General features: G+C 43.6%; 2 long non-coding RNA genes across 3 annotated transcripts in view; one reads left to right on the top strand and one right to left on the bottom strand.

The window, feature by feature from the left end:
* LOC143768396 (uncharacterized) overlaps positions 1-18,451 on the bottom strand; it is a 168,894-nt gene that overhangs the window by 125,480 nt on the left and 24,963 nt on the right. For both annotated transcript variants that reach the window (XR_013213844.1, XR_013213843.1), the window contains exon 2: positions 17,409-17,667. This is a non-coding gene — a long non-coding RNA (uncharacterized LOC143768396). The remainder of the gene's footprint in view (positions 1-17,408; positions 17,668-18,451) is intronic.
* LOC143768395 (uncharacterized) lies at positions 4,284-15,889 on the top strand. The gene is made up of 3 exons (XR_013213842.1): positions 4,284-4,356; positions 9,756-10,057; positions 15,545-15,889. It is a non-coding gene; the product is annotated as an uncharacterized LOC143768395 (long non-coding RNA).

Raw genomic sequence — 18,451 nt, 5'->3', positions numbered from 1 at the left:
TGAGATTCCTGAATTCTTGTCTGACTTTCGTGACGTTTTTGAAGAACCCAAGGTTGGTTCACTACCTCCGCACCGGGAGTGCGATTGTGCCATAGACTTGATCCCGGTAGTAAATACCCTAAGGGTCGTTTATTTAATCTGTCTGTGCCTGAACACGCTGCTATGCGAGAATATATAAAGGAGTCCTTGGAAAAGGGACATATTCGTCCTTCGTCATCTCCCTTAGGAGCCGGTTTTTTCTTTGTGTCTAAGAAAGACGGCTCTTTGAGGCCGTGTATTGATTATCGACTTTTGAATAAAATCACTGTTAAATATCAATATCCGTTACCACTGCTTACTGATTTGTTTGCTCGTATAAAGGGGGCCAAGTGGTTCTCTAAGATTGATCTCCGTGGGGCGTATAATTTGGTGCGAATCAAGCAGGGGGATGAGTGGAAAACCGCATTTAATACGCCCGAGGGCCATTTTGAGTATTTGGTGATGCCTTTTGGTCTTTCAAATGCCCCTTCAGTCTTCCAGTCCTTTATGCATGACATTTTCCGCGATTATTTGGATAAATTTATGATTGTGTATCTGGATGATATTCTGATTTTTTCGGATGACTGGGACTCTCATGTCCAGCAGGTCAGGAGGGTTTTTCAGGTTTTGCGGTCTAATTCCTTGTGTGTGAAGGGTTCTAAGTGTGTTTTTGGGGTTCAGAAGATTTCCTTCTTGGGATACATTTTTTCCCCCTCTTCCATCGAGATGGATCCTGTCAAGGTTCAGGCTGTTGGTGATTGGACGCAACCCTCTTCTCTTAAGAGTCTTCAGAAATTTTTGGGCTTTGCTAACTTTTATCGTCGATTTATTGCTGGTTTTTCTGATGTTGTAAAACCATTGACTGATTTGACTAAGAAGGGTGCTGATGTTGCTGATTGGTCCCCTGATGCTGTGGAGGCCTTTCGGGAGCTCAAGCGCCGCTTTTCTTCCACCCCAGTGTTGCGTCAGCCTGATGTTGCTCTTCCTTTTCAGGTTGAGGTCGACGCTTCTGAAATCGGAGCTGGGGCGGTGTTGTCGCAGAGAAGTTCCGACTGCTCCGTGATGAGACCTTGTGCTTTTTTTTCCCGTAAATTTTCGCCCGCCGAGCGGAATTATGATATTGGGAATCGGGAGCTTTTGGCCATGAAGTGGGCTTTTGAGGAGTGGCGTCACTGGCTTGAGGGGGCCAGACATCAGGTGGTGGTATTGACTGACCACAAAAATTTAATTTACCTTGAGTCTGCCAGGCGCCTGAATCCTAGACAAGCGCGCTGGTCGTTGTTTTTCTCTCGGTTTAATTTTGTGGTGTCTTACCTACCGGGTTCTAAGAATGTTAAGGCGGATGCCCTTTCTAGGAGTTTTGAGCCTGACTCCCCTGGTAATTCTGAGCCCACAGGTATCCTTAAAGATGGAGTGATATTGTCTGCCGTTTCTCCAGACCTGCGGCGGGCCTTGCAGGAGTTTCAGGCGGATAGACCTGATCGTTGCCCACCTGGTAGACTGTTTGTTCCTGATGATTGGACCAGTAGAGTCATCTCTGAGGTTCATTCTTCTGCGTTGGCAGGTCATCCTGGAATCTTTGGTACCAGGGATTTGGTGGCAAGGTCCTTCTGGTGGCCTTCCCTGTCACGAGATGTGCGAGGCTTTGTGCAGTCTTGTGACGTTTGTGCTCGGGCCAAGCCTTGTTGTTCTCGGGCTAGTGGATTGTTGTTACCCTTGCCTATCCCGAAGAGGCCTTGGACGCACATCTCGATGGATTTTATTTCGGATCTGCCTGTTTCTCAGAAGATGTCTGTCATCTGGGTGGTGTGTGACCGTTTCTCTAAGATGGTCCATCTGGTTCCCTTGCCTAAGTTGCCTTCTTCTTCCGAGTTGGTTCCTCTGTTTTTTCAAAATGTTGTTCGTTTGCATGGTATTCCGGAGAATATCGTTTCTGACAGAGGGACCCAATTCGTGTCTAGATTTTGGCGGGCATTCTGTGCTAGGATGGGCATAGATTTGTCTTTTTCGTCTGCTTTCCATCCTCAGACTAATGGCCAGACCGAGCGGACTAATCAGACCTTGGAGACATATTTGAGGTGTTTTGTGTCTGCGGATCAGGATGATTGGGTTGCTTTTTTGCCTTTGGCGGAGTTCGCCCTCAATAATCGGGCCAGCTCTGCCACCTTGGTGTCCCCGTTTTTCTGTAATTCGGGGTTTCATCCTCGATTTTCCTCCGGTCAAGTGGAATCTTCGGATTGTCCTGGAGTGGATGCTGTGGTGGAGAGGTTGCATCAGATTTGGGGGCAGGTGGTGGACAATTTGAAGTTGTCCCAGGAGAAGACTCAGCTTTTTGCCAACCGCCGTCGTCGTGTTGGTCCTCGGCTTTGTGTTGGGGACTTGGTGTGGTTGTCTTCTCATTTTGTCCCTATGAGGGTTTCTTCTCCTAAGTTTAAGCCTCGGTTCATCGGCCCGTACAAGATATTGGAGATTCTTAACCCTGTGTCCTTCCGTTTGGACCTCCCTGCATCCTTTTCGATTCATAATGTTTTTCATCGGTCATTGTTGCGCAGGTATGAGGTACCAGCTGTGCCTTCCGTTGAGCCTCCTGCTCCGGTGTTGGTCGAGGGTGAGTTGGAGTACGTTGTGGAAAAGATCTTGGACTCTCGTGTTTCCAGACGGAAACTCCAGTATCTGGTCAAATGGAAGGGATACGGTCAGGAGGATAATTCTTGGGTCACTGCCTCTGATGTTCATGCCTCCGATCTTGTCCGTGCCTTTCATAGGGCTCATCCTGATCGCCCTGGTGGTTCTGGTGAGGGTTCGGTGCCCCCTCCTTGAGGGGGGGGTACTGTTGTGAAATTGGATTCTGGGCTCCCCCTGTGGCCACTTGTGGAATTTAACTTGTGTGCATCATCCCCTCTGTTCACCTGCTCCTATCAGGATGTGGGAGTCGCTATATAACCTTGCTCCTCTGTCAGTTTCATGCCGGTCAACAATGTAATCAGTAGCCTTTCTGTGCATGTTCCTGCTACTAGACAACTCCCAGCTAAGTTGGACTTTTGTCCTTGTGTGTTTTTGCATTTTGTTCCTGTTCACAGCTGCTGTTTCGTTACTGTGTCTGGAAAGCTCTTGTGAGCGGAAATTGCCACTCTGGTGTTATGAGTTAATGCTAGAGTCTTAAAGTAATTTCTGGATGGTGTTTTGATAGGGTTTTCTGCTGACCATGAAAGTGCCCTTTCTGTCTTCATGCTATCTAGTAAGCGGACCTCGATTTTGCTAAACCTATTTTCATACTACGTTTGTCATTTCATCTTAAATCACCGCCAATATATGTGGGGGCCTCTGTCTGCCTTTTGGGAAAATTTCTCTAGAGGTGAGCCAGGACTGTCTTTTCCTCTGCTAGGATTAGGTAGTTCTCCGGCTGGCGCTGGGCATCTAGGGATAAAAAAACGTAGGCATGCTACCCGGCCACTTCTAGTTGTGCGGCAGGTTTAGTTCATGGTCAGTATAGTTTCCATCTTCCAAGAGCTAGTTCTCATATATGCTGGGCTATGTTCTCTCGCCATTGAGAATCATGACACGCAACCCACCAAAGTCACCCAGTACCAGTTGTAACCACCAGAGGGAGCCCAAAAACAGAATCCACAACAATTGTGCTGTTATCCTGGATGACAGAGACGCAGGGTAATTGAACAATGATGTTTGCCGATATGTTGATAACACATTATCCAGGGCAGCCAGCTTGTTGACTTGCAAAACAGAGGAGTAAAAATTATGCAAACTGATTAAATAGTCAAACAATTCGAGTTAATCTCATCACATCTTCCTCCTGACCTCTGGATGCTGGCTTGAAGGACAACAGTTGTGAGCTATATAAGTGGGATATGCCTTAGATAAGCCAAGAGATCCAGAGAGCCAAAGAACCAGAGACTCTTTACAAAACCACAGCCAAGTACACTCTACAGGATATCTGCCAGATAGTGGCTCCATCACGAGGGACACAGGTTTGACATTCTACAGGATGCCAACTTAGGGGACCACAGCGATGGCTGAAAAAAATGCAGATTTGCTCCATTGACCATCACTGAACCATGGATGCATTTGGGGTAGTCAGGATTTGGACCCACCAGTCACCTGAGTTCCATGGATATGTTTGGGAAAGACAGGATTTGGTCCCACCTGTCACCTAGCTCCATGGATATGGTCGAAGAAGTCACGATGTGACCCCTCGGTCACCTGGCTTTGTACTTCAATGGATTGTCAGCTTCCTAAGCTTGCTGTTACCTCCTCTCTGCGTGTGCTACAGGTGGGGTAGTTGGCCATGGACGCTCTGAAGTCACTACTGCTCTTATCCCGGCGAGTCAGCGGAAGGATGAGACCGTACTTTTGCACCATCTTGGGTATTGTGCTGGGATTGTTGTGTTATTTGTCTGTTTTGTGGTTCAATAAAGTATTGCTAGACTGTTTTACCCTCACCCTGTATAGTCTGAGTAGCATTACGCCCACGGCAAAAGGAGAGTGGGTGTTCAGTGGGATGTGCCCTAGTCCATGTGGCTTTGACTAGTGGACTAGAGCACCCACTGACCCTGGTGCATTCACATATGGCATACAATTTTTAGAGCTCGTCAGAATGTAATCTGATCGTACAATTCTGCAAAAAAGGCAATGCTGCAGAGCTGTTAATGACCCTTGTAAAAATTATCGACCGTCATTAAGGGGGTGGGGGGACTAACCCTCAGCCCTCTTATGGACAACATCGCTTCAAATTGAACATTGAGTTTAGTTTTCCAACCGAACCTACAACCACTGTGTAGAACCAATGCAGATAGTAAAACAAATATTTGATCAGTCATTTTTCACCATATCATTAAAGAGTGGAGATGAACAAGTTAACACGAATTCCAATGCTTTGAGACTGTTCTCTTACTCTCTTTTCCAACACTGAAATTCGCTGCAAATCAAATTGAGGGAAAATTCTGTGACGCTGTCGAATTTCAAACGATCCACTCATCTCTATTAAAGAGTTTATGCCAAGATATGAAGTTATCACTTATGTATTTGGATGGGCTACGATTTTCAGGGGGTTTCACCATTGTCAATGTAGGGGTGGAGTGCGTGCTTGACTTCCCTTACATTTATATAGGACACTGCTGAGCCTCATTCTTGGGGCTTATAGGGGTCCAAACTGTGGGACCCTGTAATCAAACTTCAAGAGATCAGCACCTGTGGACAGGTAAATTTGATTGTTTTTGTAGCGTACCATCAATAATAGGCTAGAAGATGGTGGATACAGTTTATATAACAGAAGCATTTAGTGATTACAACATGAAAATCATTGTTCTTACCCAGCGTCTGTCACGGGGAAACTAGGTGAGCGAGAGCTAAATACCCGGGCCCCTGCAGTTTCCCTCAGACTAGGGAAATCCTGACTGACCCTCTACCTGGAGTTTACACTGATGGTGTGCATGTCCAGGCCTCGAACCTCACCCTAACTCCTGTAATAACCCTAGGCTGATACCTCCGCCCTCCACCCAGTGAAGAGGTAATATTCCAATACCCACAGATAGAACAGACAAGGATAAAGGAAAATATACACCACGCCGCAGTCACTCAGGAATACACTATAAATGTGCAGGGCAAAATAAATACAAATATAGGAAGGAGTAAATAAGACAGGAAAATACACCACCAGCAACGAATCTCCAAACCAGCTCTCCACTCCAGACCGAGATAACAACGCACAAGAGAGAAGCTATAATCGGCGACGCCCAATGAACAGGAGAACTATTTAAAGGCCATGGGAATGGCCCAGCTTCCAATCCGAGGATCAGGTAAATTAACCCCGGAACAGCTAGACAAAATCTAGCAGACGTCAATGAGCAAATAGTGGTCAACAGTGGAATTACCGCTGTCTGTCGGACGACCTAGTCTGAACAGCGTCCGACATGACAGCGTCGGACTGGAGCACCTTGGGCCCACCAGAGAAAATAATTCTTGGGGCCCACTATGTAGCTGCATAGAAATAGATACAAGACCACCAATTGTGCAGTAAAAATCGCTAATATCAGGGTATAATATAAGGTAGTTCACGTCTTAATTATGTAGCAAGGGTTGGGGTAGCCCCCTCACAGAATATAATGTAGCCCCCTCATAAAATATAATGCGGTCCGCTCTCATAGAATATAATGCAGCACCCCACAAAACATAATGCAACCTCCTCAGGTATGACGCAATCCCCACCATAGAATATAATGTAGCACCCCCATAGGGTATAATGCAGCCCCCCTCATATAGTATAATGCAACCCACCACAGAATATAATGTAGTCCCCTGAGAGATTGCAGTTCCACCACAGAATATAATGCAGCCCCCCCATAGAGTATACTGTAGCCCCCTCATATAGTATGATGTAACCCCCCATAATATAATGTAGTCCCCTGAGAGAATAATGCAGCCCCACCACAGAATATAATGCAGCCCCCCATAGAGTATACTGTAACCCCTCATATAGTATGATGTAGCCCCCCATAATATAATGTAGTACCCTGAGTATAATGCAGTCCCCCCACAGAATATAATGTAGCCCCCCCAGGGCCGTATTTAGAGGTTCTGCTGCCCTAGGCACTTTTAGTGCTGCCTCCCCTTTGGTGAGTATGACACTATCGGCAGTGACTTTGGCAAGAATCGCTGATGTGAAAGTCGCCTTTTGCAGCAGATCCGGCAGTTTTTCTGCATGTGCCGTGTAACTGTGTTCGGCCTCATTCATTCCCTATGGGATTTGCGGCACTTGTCATGATCTGGCAAATGCGGTACCATACCCCCCAACTGTTGAAGAAGGGAAGGAGGTATAAAGTTTGCGGCGCACATAGTGCACCGTGGAAAAATGTAGGCCACGCCTCTGACCACACTGATTTCACAACTAGTCACACCCATATCCACGTCCCAACCACAGCCATTTAGCACTGCTGATCACACTGTTTTATATACAATAATTATAAACAAAAAAAATATGGCCACACAGTGCTCCATACTGTATAATGGCCACACATAGTGCTCCTTACTGTATAACTGCCACACACAGTTCTCCATACTATATAATGATCCCACATGATGCTCAATACTGTTTAATGGCCACAAATGATGCTCCATACTGTATAACGGCCACACACAGTTCTCCATATTGTATAATGATCCCACATGATGCTCAATACTGTACAATGGCCACACATGATGCTCCATACTGTATAACGGCCACACATGATGCTCGATACTGTATAATGTCCATTGGCCACACATGATGCTCCATACTGTATAACGGCCACACATGATGCTCAATACTGTATAATGGCCACACACAGTTCTCCATACTGTATAATGATCCCACATGATGCTCAATACTGTATAATGACCCCCCCTCCTGTATGCATGGCTCATCTCCCTCCCATCCCATATGCATGGCTCATATTCCCCCTCCAGTATGCATGGCTCATATTCCCCCCCCCTGTATGCATGGCTCATATCCCCCCCCCTGTATGCATGGCTCATATTTCCCTCCTGTATGCATGGCTCATATTCCCCCCTGTATGCATGGCTCATATTCCCCCCCCTGTATGCATGGCTCATATCCCCCCCCCTGTATGCATGGCTCATATCCCCCCCTGTATGCATGGCTCATATTCTCCCCCCCTGTATACTGTATAATGACCCCCCCTCCTGTATGCATGGCTCATCTCCTTCCCATCCCATATGCATGGCTCATATTCCCCCTCCTGTATGCACGGCTCATATTCCCCCTCCAGTATGCATGGCTCATATTCCCCCCCCCTGTATGCATGGCTCATATCCCCCCCCCTGTATGCAAGGCTCATATTTCCCTCCTGTATGCATGGCTCATATTCCCCCCTGTATGCATGGCTCATATTCCCCCCCTGTATGCAAGGCTCATATTCCCCCCTGTATGCATGGCTCATATCCCCCCTGTATGCATGGCTCATATTTCCCCCCTGTATGCATGGCTCATATTCCCCCCCCCTGTATGCATGGCTCATATCCCCCCCCCTGTATGCATGGCTCATATCCCCCCCTGTATGCATGGCTCATATTCCCCCCTGTATGCATGGCTCATATCCTCCCCTGTATGCATGGCTCATATCCCCCCCTGTATGCATGGCTCATATCCCCCCCTGTATGCATGGCTCATATTCTCCCCCCCCCCCGTATGCATGGCTCATATCCCCCCCCTGTATGCATGGCTCATATTCTCCCCCCCTGTATGCATGGCTCATATCCCCCCCTGTATGCATGGCTCATATTCCCCCCCCCTGCCCCCCCCCGCTCCTGCTCCTGCTCCCATCTTGCATGGCGCGCCGGCTTATGTCCTTCATCCCCCCATCCCTCATACTCACCTGTCCCACACTGCACTGCCGTGCCGACATCCCTCTCGCTCTGTCCCGACTCCCGGCGCAGCACCTTCTTCCTGCGTGAGCGGTCATGTGATACCGCTCATTAAGGTCATGAATATGCCCCTGGAGCAGTGGGGGCCCTAGGCAGCTGCTGGCCAGTATGCCTGCAGGTGTCAGTGCCAGGGCCCACCGGAGAATCCTCCGGTTCTCCGGTGGGCCAGTCCGAGCCTGTTCTTACCTTATTGCAACTAACACTCACGTTGTAATGGAGTTGCAACAATTTTTATATTGAGTCATAAATCTGAAATGCAATTACATGCGATCACAAATTAGACACTTAGGGCCCAATTCAACATTTCCGTTTTTTATTTTCTTTAACTCACTTTTCTTTCTTCGCCTTGCAGTATTCGTTTACATTTTTGACATACGGTACTTAAAACTGGCACATGAGGTTCATTTAAAAATCTTACAATGTGATTTTCTAGTTTTTATTTTTAGATTATGTGTCTCACAGTTGCAGTGAACCTACAATAAAAATTACAGACCTCTCCATTCTTTGTAGGTGGGAAAACTTGCAAACATCGGCAGTGTATCAAATACTTATTTTCCACACTGTAAATATAATTCCCCCATAGGGAATATTTGACCTATAGTCTCGCTATTTTAAAAAAAACCTTCTGGTAACCCTACCCACATTGGCAAACATAAAAAAAAATAAAACAAAACAGGAGAACACATAGTACATAGACTTTGAAAAAGACACAAATTCAAAGAAGATTAAGGCATAAATTAAAAACGATCAAAACAACAAAACAAAAACTAGACAAAAAAGGTTGCAAACGCAGTAATGAATCTGGCCTTTATTTTTCAAATATTGTCCCAACATCAGTAGTAACCAATGCGTGACCATGCACACTTTATCAACACAGACATATTTTCATTACTTTTCACCTTTGCCAAAACCATAACAAGTACTCTAGAAAGTTCAGCTTCTGGTGCCATGTCATTTTTAGATGGACCGCTTTGTGCTTATTAATTTGCAAATACCCATTGGTTGGAGCTCCAAATGTGTACAGTTAATTATATAAACTTTAAGGATAGATTGTCCTGCACTTGCAGTTTAAAGAATTCTTCTTTAATGATTTATTGCCACTGATATTATGCCACAAGAGCTGCAGCCTGTCCTGAGAGTGCTGACAGATAGAGCCAATAATGTTGGAACAGCACAGATTCAAGAGAGGAGGATATTGTGTAGTTACTTTAGAAGGTGATGTGCAAGCAGTGGCCAACTCCTTCCAGATTGTGTGGAATCTAAAAGATCCCATTTTATTTATACTTAATTTCTGCAAAAAGGTATGGACTTTGTTGCACAAAGATCCCCAGACATGGCTTCTCAGAATAGTCTTCATTGGTGGTCAGATGCAGTAGCGATTACAGAGCCGAAGGACCAACAAGCTGTAAAAGACCAGCAAACTAGACAGGAGCAGAAGTAGGAAGAGGGCTAGAGGTCCGAGTTAGGAGGACCAGACTGAAACATGGTCAGAAGAAAAAGTATGCCAGAACGAGGAAAAGCAGACTGTAGCATGGTCAAATGGAGTCGTGGATTGGAGAACCAGACTGGAGTATGGTCAGACCCAGCACAACAATTCTCACTGGTACCATTTGTAGTATTTTGATCACTTTTTAGGTTGTTATTTAGAATAAAGAGTCAGAGCCAAGAGGTCAGAACTGGAGCATAGTCAGATGGACCTGTGAGACTGAGAAAGGAGAACTAAACTGAAAATTAGCAAAAAACAAGTTGTCGGAACCATAATTACAGGGCAAAGATATCCAACTCAGAATCCAGAAACAGGCCAAGAGTCACAACCAAAAACACGTGAATCAGGAAATGAGCCTATAATACAGCAGAAGATCTAGGAAAATAGTCATAGTCAAGGAACACGAAACCAGTGTTAGTGTGAATTATAACCAGGAAAGCAAGGTGAGGTAGAGTAAAACAGCAGGTAGGCAGTAGTCCAGGAATAAATGACTTGAAGATTCACAGAAGCAGGCGCCAGACAGAATCAGAACATGGCATATATAGTGCATGGCTGATGCTCAGACAAGAGTCTAGAGGCCCCTCTTATTTAAATAAACAGGTGACATGTCACTATGGACTTGTGTAGATATGCCACAACCTGCTCAGAAGATGTAGGAAAACAAGGCTGGAGCAGAGATCTGTTGAGTACAGTGCAGTTAGGGACCTTTGCAAGACTCAGATGGTTCCCAAGCAAATGGGGGCCCTAGGCAATCACCTTGTTTGCCACCCCCTAAAACCTAGTCAAAGATAGTAATGAAGCAGAGTACAGCCATTCTGTCCTCTTTGTCCCAGGGACATTGCCATAAAGACTTCCTATCAACCGACAGCCTGCAAGGAAAATCATTACTTTCCAAGAGCCATTCCATGACTGATGTAGTCAGTATACGTACACGTATGTATGAGAGCCGAATTCATCAACTACATTTTCTTGAACAACAAGACACAGATCTAAAAGATAATAAAAATAAGAACTGGGGATAAACATTGTAGACAGTTCTTTGTGATTTTTTGTTCTTACCAAAAGGAAGGACAAGTATCCATGTGATTCACTGCACATTGCAACAAGGAGGGGGGCACTGCTAGACCTAATATTAACCAACAGGCCAGACCGCATATCAAATATAAGGGTTGGGGGTCACTTGGGGAATAGTGATCACAAAATAATAAGTTTTCATGTAACCTTTAATAAGATGGGTAGTAGGGGGGTGACAAGGACACTAAACTTCAGGAGGGCAAATTTCCAACGGATGGGAGAGGATCTTGGTGCAATTAACTGGGACGATATCCTGAGACACAAAAATACACAAAGAAAATGGGAGACGTTTATTAGCATCCTGGATAGGACCTGTGCACAGTATATACCGTATGGGAATAAACATACTAGAAATAGGAGGAAACCAATATGGCTAAATAGAGCTGTAAGGGGCGCAATAAGGGACAAAAAGAAAGCATTTAGAGAATTAAAGGAAGTAGGTAGTGAGGAGGCATTAAATAAATACAGAAAATTAAATAAATTCTGTAAAAAGCAAATCAAGGCAGCAAAGATTGAGACAGAGAGACTCATTGCCAGAGAGAGTAAAAATAATCCCAAAATATTCTTTAACTATATAAATAGTAAGAAACTAAAAAATGACAGTGTTGGCCTCCTTAAAAATAATCTGGGGGAAATGGTGGATGAGGATGAGGAAAAAGCCAATATGCTAAATGACTTTTTTTCATCAGTATTTACAAAAGAAAATCCCATGGCAGCCAATATGACTAGTGATAATAATTCCCAATTTAATGTTACCTGCTTGACCCAGCAGGAAGTACAGCGGCGTCTAAAAATAACTAAAATTGACAAATCTCCGGGCCCAGATGGGATACACCCCCGAGTACTGCAGGAACTAAGTACAGTCATTGATAGACCATTATTTTTAATCTTTAAAGACTCCATAATAACAGGGTCTGTACCACAGGACTGGCGTATAGCAAATGTGGTGCCAATATTCAAAAAAGGGGCAAAAACTGAACTCGGTAATTATAGGCCAGTAAGCTTAACCTCTACTGTGGGTAAAATCCTGGAGGGCATTCTAAGGGATGCTATACTGGAGTATCTGAAGAGGAATAACCTCATGACCCAGTATCAGCACAGGTTTACTAGGGACCGTTCATGTCAGACTAATTTGATCAGCTTCTATGAAGAGGTAAGTTCTGGACTGGACCAAGGGAGCCCAGTGGATGTAGTGTATATGGACTTTTCAAAAGCTTTTGATATGGTGCCACACAAAAGGTTGTTACATAAAATGAGAGTAATGGGGATAGGGAAAAATATGTGTAAGTGGGTTGAGAGCTGGCTCAGGGATAGGAAACAAAGGGTGGTTATTAATGGAGCACACTCGGACTGGGTTGCAGTTAGCAGTGGGGTACCACAGGGGTCAGTATTGGGCCCTCTTCTTTTTAACATATTTATTAATGACCTTGTAGGGGGCATTCAGAGTAGAATTTCAATATTTGCAGATGACACTAAACTCTGCAGGGTAATCAATACAGGGGAGGACAATTTTATATTACAGGATGATTTATGTAAACTAGAAGCTTGGGCTGATAAATGGCAAATGAGCTTTAATGGGGATAAATGTAAGGTCATGCACTTGGGTAGAAGTAATAAGATGTATAACTATGTGCTTAATTCTAAAACTCTGGGCAAAACCGTCAATGAAAAAGACCTGGGTATATGGGTGGATGACAAACTCATATTCAGTGGCCAGTGTCAGGCAGCTGTTACAAAGGCAAATAAAATAATGGGATGTATTAAAAGAGGCATAGATGCTCATGAGGAGAACATAATTTTACCTCTATACAAGTCACTAGTTCGACCACACTTAGAATACTGTGCCCAGTTCTGGTCTCCGGTGTATAAGAAAGACATAGCTGAACTGGAGCGGGTGCAGAGAAGAGCGACCAAGGTTATTAGAGGACTGGGGGTTCTGCAATACCAAGATAGGTTATTACACTTGGGGCTATTTAGTTTGGAAAAACGAAGACTAAGGGGTGATCTTATTTTAATGTATAAATATATGAGGGGACAGTACAAAGACCTTTCTGATGATCTTTTTAATCATAGACCTGAGACAGGGACAAGGGGGCATCCTCTACGTCTGGAGGAAAGAAGGTTTAAGCATAATAACAGACGCGGATTCTTTACTATAAGAGCAGTGAGACTATGGAACTCTCTGCCGTATGATGTTGTAATGAGTGATTCATTAATTAAATTTAAGAGGGGACTGGATACCTTTCTGGAAAAGTATAATGTTACAGGGTATATACACTAGATTCCTTGATAAGGCGTTGATCCAGGGAACTAGTCTGATTGCCGTATGTGGAGTCGGGAAGGAATTTTTTTCCCCATGGTGGAGTTACTCTTTGCCACATGGGTTTTTTTTGCCTTCCTCTGGATCAACATGTTAGGGCATGTTAGGTTAGGCTATGGGTTGAACTAGATGGACTTACAGTCTTCCTTCAACCTTAATAACTATGTAACTATGTAATTTACAAAATATTGAAGGAACTCATTTAGAAATTATCGGAGATCATGGTATGACATATCTAAGTAGGATAGATAGGCAGATAGAGATATAAATCCCAGGAATCAAAGCATCACTGGAATAAACTCCACATAGGTACACACATCAATCATCAAAACACTGGCTTTAATATGCAAGGTTCTAAATAGACAGCACTCAGAGGTAAGCTATAGGCTAGACCACGGTGAGTCATTGGACGTGGTATATCTCGATTTTTCCAAAGCGTTTGATACCGTGCCGCACAAGAGGTTGGTACACAAAATGAGAATGCTTGGTCTGGGGGAAAATGTGTGTAAATGGGTTAGTAACTGGCTTAGTGATAGAAAGCAGAGGGTGGTTATAAATGGTATAGTCTCTAACTGGGTCACTGTGACCAGTGGGGTACCGCAGGGGTCGGTATTGGGACCTGTTCTCTTCAACATATTCATTAATGATCTGGTAGAAGGTTTACACAGTAAAATATTGATATTTGCAGATGATACAAAACTATGTAAAGCAGTTAATACAAGAGAAGATAGTATTCTGCTACAGATGGATCTGGATAAGTTGGAAACTTGGGCTGAAAGGTGGCAGATGAGGTTTAACAATGATAAATGTAAGGTTATACACATGGGAAGAAGGAATCAATATCACCATTACACACTGAACGGGAGACCACTGGGTAAATCTGACAGGGAGAAGGACTTGGGGATCCTAGTTAATGATAAACTTTCCTGGAGCAGCCAGTGCCAGGCAGCAGCTGCCAAGGCAAACAGGATCATGGGGTGCATTAAAAGAGGTCTGGATACACATGATGAGAGCATTATACTGCCTCTGTACAAATCCCTAGTTAGACCGCACATGGAGTACTGTGTCCAGTTTTGGGCACCGGTGCTCAGGAAGGATATAATGGAACTAGAGAGAGTACAAAGGAGGGCAACAAAGTTAATAAAGGGGATGGGAGAACTACAATACCCAGATAGATTAGCGAAATTAGGATTATTTAGTCTAGAAAAAAGACGACTGAGGGGCGATCTAATAACCATGTATAAGTATATAAGGGGACAATACAAATATCTCGCTGAGGATCTGTTTATACCAAGGAAGGTGACGGGCACAAGGGGGCATTCTTTGCGTTTGGAGGAGAGAAGGTTTTTCCACCAACATAGAAGAGGATTCTTTACTGTTAGGGCAGTGAGAATCTGGAATTGCTTGCCTGAGGAGGTGGTGATGGCGAACTCAGTCGAGGGGTTCAAGAGAGGCCTGGATGTCTTCCTGGAGCAGAACAATATTGTATCATACAATTATTAGGTTCTGTAGAAGGATGTAGATCTGGGGATTTATTATGATGGAATATAGGAATATAGGCTGAACTGGATGGACAAATGTCTTTTTTCGGCCTTACTAACTATGTTACTATGTTACTATGTCACTCCAAAAAAAAGTTCAGAAGACAAACATACCTTATTAACTCATAGGAGGCAACATTTCTGCTCAGAAAACAATAGGCTTGAGAAAGGCTCACTGTTTTCTTAACCGAAACGTTGCCACAAAATGACGTAAAAAACATTTTTGGAATGCTACTTTGGAGAAACGTTGTATGGAGCAGAAACGTTGCCTGTTGCACAAATAGGTTATTAAAAGTTTTACTGGACTTTTGATAGTTTTCCATTTTTGAGTGCCCCCTGCTTTTTTTTTTATAGATAGTTTCCGAAAATTATAAATATGTACCTAAATTATTTTTTTTAAATTCCTATTTTCATCTTTCCGTAAACTATCCCAATATTAGACTATGATGTCGTGCCGGGTTATCGGGCAGAAAAATCGTTAAGGCCCAGCCTTGTTGCCATTGCAGGGGCAATGAATCCTCCACCGGCTGATGTCTGCAGTTAGACAAATGTGTGACTATAGTGTAATGTGTATTTGTATGGTTGTTCTGCAAGGCTCAGACAGCTTAAAGCAATCTAGTTAATTTCGCCTTTGTAGGAGGTCGCCTTAATTCGTTACATCTTTTGCAGATAAATGCTGTTTGGCGCCCCTGAATGAGCTGAATGAAGAACTTGTCTGTTTGCCGATTTCAACTTAAGCAATCTCCCCTTTGGTCGATTTCTAGTCTCCTTGTTTCTCCTTTTTTGAAGAATTATGTAGCATGATGCAGCTCGAGTCAGCCACCATCTTGAACTAGCAATGAACTTTGCTTTCTACATATAAATACAGATAGCAATCACACCCCAATCAGCGTGCAGGCTTCAGGGCATCATCTTTGCAACTCTAACGTTCCCATTACGATAATGTGATTTTCACTCAGTCTATAATATCGCCTGCCATGAATAAAACAACTGCCTTCCTTTTTCTGCTCGGTAGCTAGATTTTCCTGGCGGTTTGTGCCTTCATTCCCTTTTAGCTTACTTTATTTTTATTTTTTGCTCTCTTTATCAATAAGCCTCTGTGTGCATACGCCTGAGTGAAGACGCTTCATCGCCTGACTATTTTTTACAAAGCACCTTCACACGTTACAAACTAGTGTATCTCTAGATGACTGCCTGGAGGTATGGGATGCTGTGGCTTTGTAATTTCTGCATACCGTCGGATGCTAAAGTCCCATTACACAGCTTTCTGTAATTGCTATTTGACGTAGAGCCACTGTACGGTAATGATTTCCAAACCTCAGTGTTTAGGAAACGTCTTACGCCTCCTAAAACCAATTGACTGATTTTGGAATCCAGTGGTCATAACACCATTCAATAATATTTCATACTAATAAATCAACAAGGGATCAACCAACAGGTGTTTAGAGGAAAAGTGTAATAAATACTTGTATTGGGAAATCGAGGTAAACCATACAGTTATTATCATGCTAATATTTGAGGGTTTAAAATAAAAATCTTGAAGTTCCACTGTTAGGGCAAAGTCAAACAGCCGTATAAATCGGAGTGAAATCAGAACGAGATCTGAACGCATTGCACGGACTAGCTCTCTCGATCCAAGTGTGACAGCTTCATGTTTTTATGCAGCTGTCACACACAGGCCAGGAGACCTGTTGACTAGTTTGTGCGCTGCATTCTGATTTATACGGCTATCTGACTGTGCCCTTAAAGGGGATGGTCATTTTAAATTAATTGTCGCAGCCAAACATAGCTCAGCTCTACCTATCCAATCCTGATAAAGAGGTATATGAGATGACTCCATCCATCTGCACTGATAGAATGCGCTTGCACTAGCCTCCTGGTGGGCAAGATTTTACCTGAGCTTGACCAGCAGAAAATTGGTGCAGGTTACTATAATGGGAGACACTGTTTGACAAGTTTCCATCACATTCCCCTACATCAGTAGGCAATCTTAGGTTTGGAATGGAGGAACTATTTTTGGAGACAACCTGGATGACAAGCCTGGACAGCAATTATAAATACTTGTATTGGAGAAAAACAAATGACCCAAAGGGATCCTACGTTTACGTAGGGTGAACATGCAATCTCCTTGCTGATGGTCAAGGAGTGATAAGTGGATTCTGGTCACCAGTAAACACTCTAATGAGCAGAAAAAAGGTTCCCTTCACTACAAAACTGGAAACTGTGGTGCCCTTAATGGGGTGTCATTGGAGATTCCAGTAATAATAGCTGCTTCAGTCATCTTACCATTGCAGCCGATAACAGGTCTTAGCAGTCAGGGAGCAAAACAACAAAATGACATCTCAGCCCATCCCATTGATAGCCATCTGCGCAGCCCACACTGACAACCCAATTGTTAAAATTGTTAAAATTAGTTAATTAAATCCAAAAATATTCAAATTCATCACGAATTACACAAAAAAATTCAGATTCACCAGCCGGTTGTCATTTCCTACTCTCTTTTGAGGGCTCATCTGTCCTAGTCCCTCCTTACCTGCCTGCCATCACAGCTCCTCACTCCATTTTCTGGTCTTAGCTTTGGATCTTCCAGTGCAGACAGGGTTTCACGCAGTCACGTGGGGTACTCTGCGCATCACTGCCATGACCATACGTGTTTGTATGAGGAATAATCAGTGCTATAAGACCCAGAAGCGTGGAGAAATGAAGACCAAAGGCTGGAATTTCCAAAGTTAGCCTTCAGTTAGTCGTGCCAAAATACTTTGCGTAGCATCCATGGGATCCCAGTTTTCATACTGAAAAATAAACAACATATTAAAGAATAATTTTTACTTATTTTAGGAAATAAAGGTACAACATCTTAACTTAGCTAAATGAAAATATAACATTTTTACTACTCAATAAAATTTAAACATCCACTTATAAAAAAACAAATAATTATTAGGCACAGGCATCATATATCTTCTTATGGTGCTCATTGCACATACATTTCTTTCAATTATCACATTTGTTTTTGTTTTTGGGCCACTAAATTTCACATACAAATGACATTGACCTTTGACAGGACTTGAGCTACCAAAAACTATAAGTTGGGCGGGGTCAGATGGACCTCAAGCACCTCGCTGTGGCACATGTAGTCAACGCTGCATCTTGTTATGCACAGAGGAGGAAGAGGCGCCTGAGCTAGGAAATTACTGAAACGAATGGCTACCTACCTTCCATACTTGCGGAAATATGACAAAAACAAACTCAATTGGGATCCAACGGATCCCATGCGACTAAAGGTTAGACTGGAGGAATGGGCAGGTAGTTAGGAGTGGCAGGAAAGGCGAATATAATCTTTTACTATTTTTTTACCCCCTCCCAGACCCTCTGTTTCTTTTGGTTTAGGTTCAGGAAAGACCTCCAAACATAAACATCATTTTGAGGGAATTTCAATTCATGAAGAATTGATTTGGTCTGGATAAAGTTATGTCTGATTTAGACAGATCAAACCTGAAGGAAATTTTTAAAAAATTCAATCCTCTCTAGTGAATTTACAATCTTGTGTTACTTTTTGCCCATCGCTTGCTTCTGAAT

The sequence above is a fragment of the Ranitomeya variabilis genome, chromosome 4, assembly GCF_051348905.1.
Source record: "Ranitomeya variabilis isolate aRanVar5 chromosome 4, aRanVar5.hap1, whole genome shotgun sequence".
Taxonomy (NCBI): Eukaryota; Metazoa; Chordata; class Amphibia; order Anura; family Dendrobatidae; genus Ranitomeya; species Ranitomeya variabilis.
This window is presented reverse-complemented; position numbering and strand designations above follow the sequence as displayed.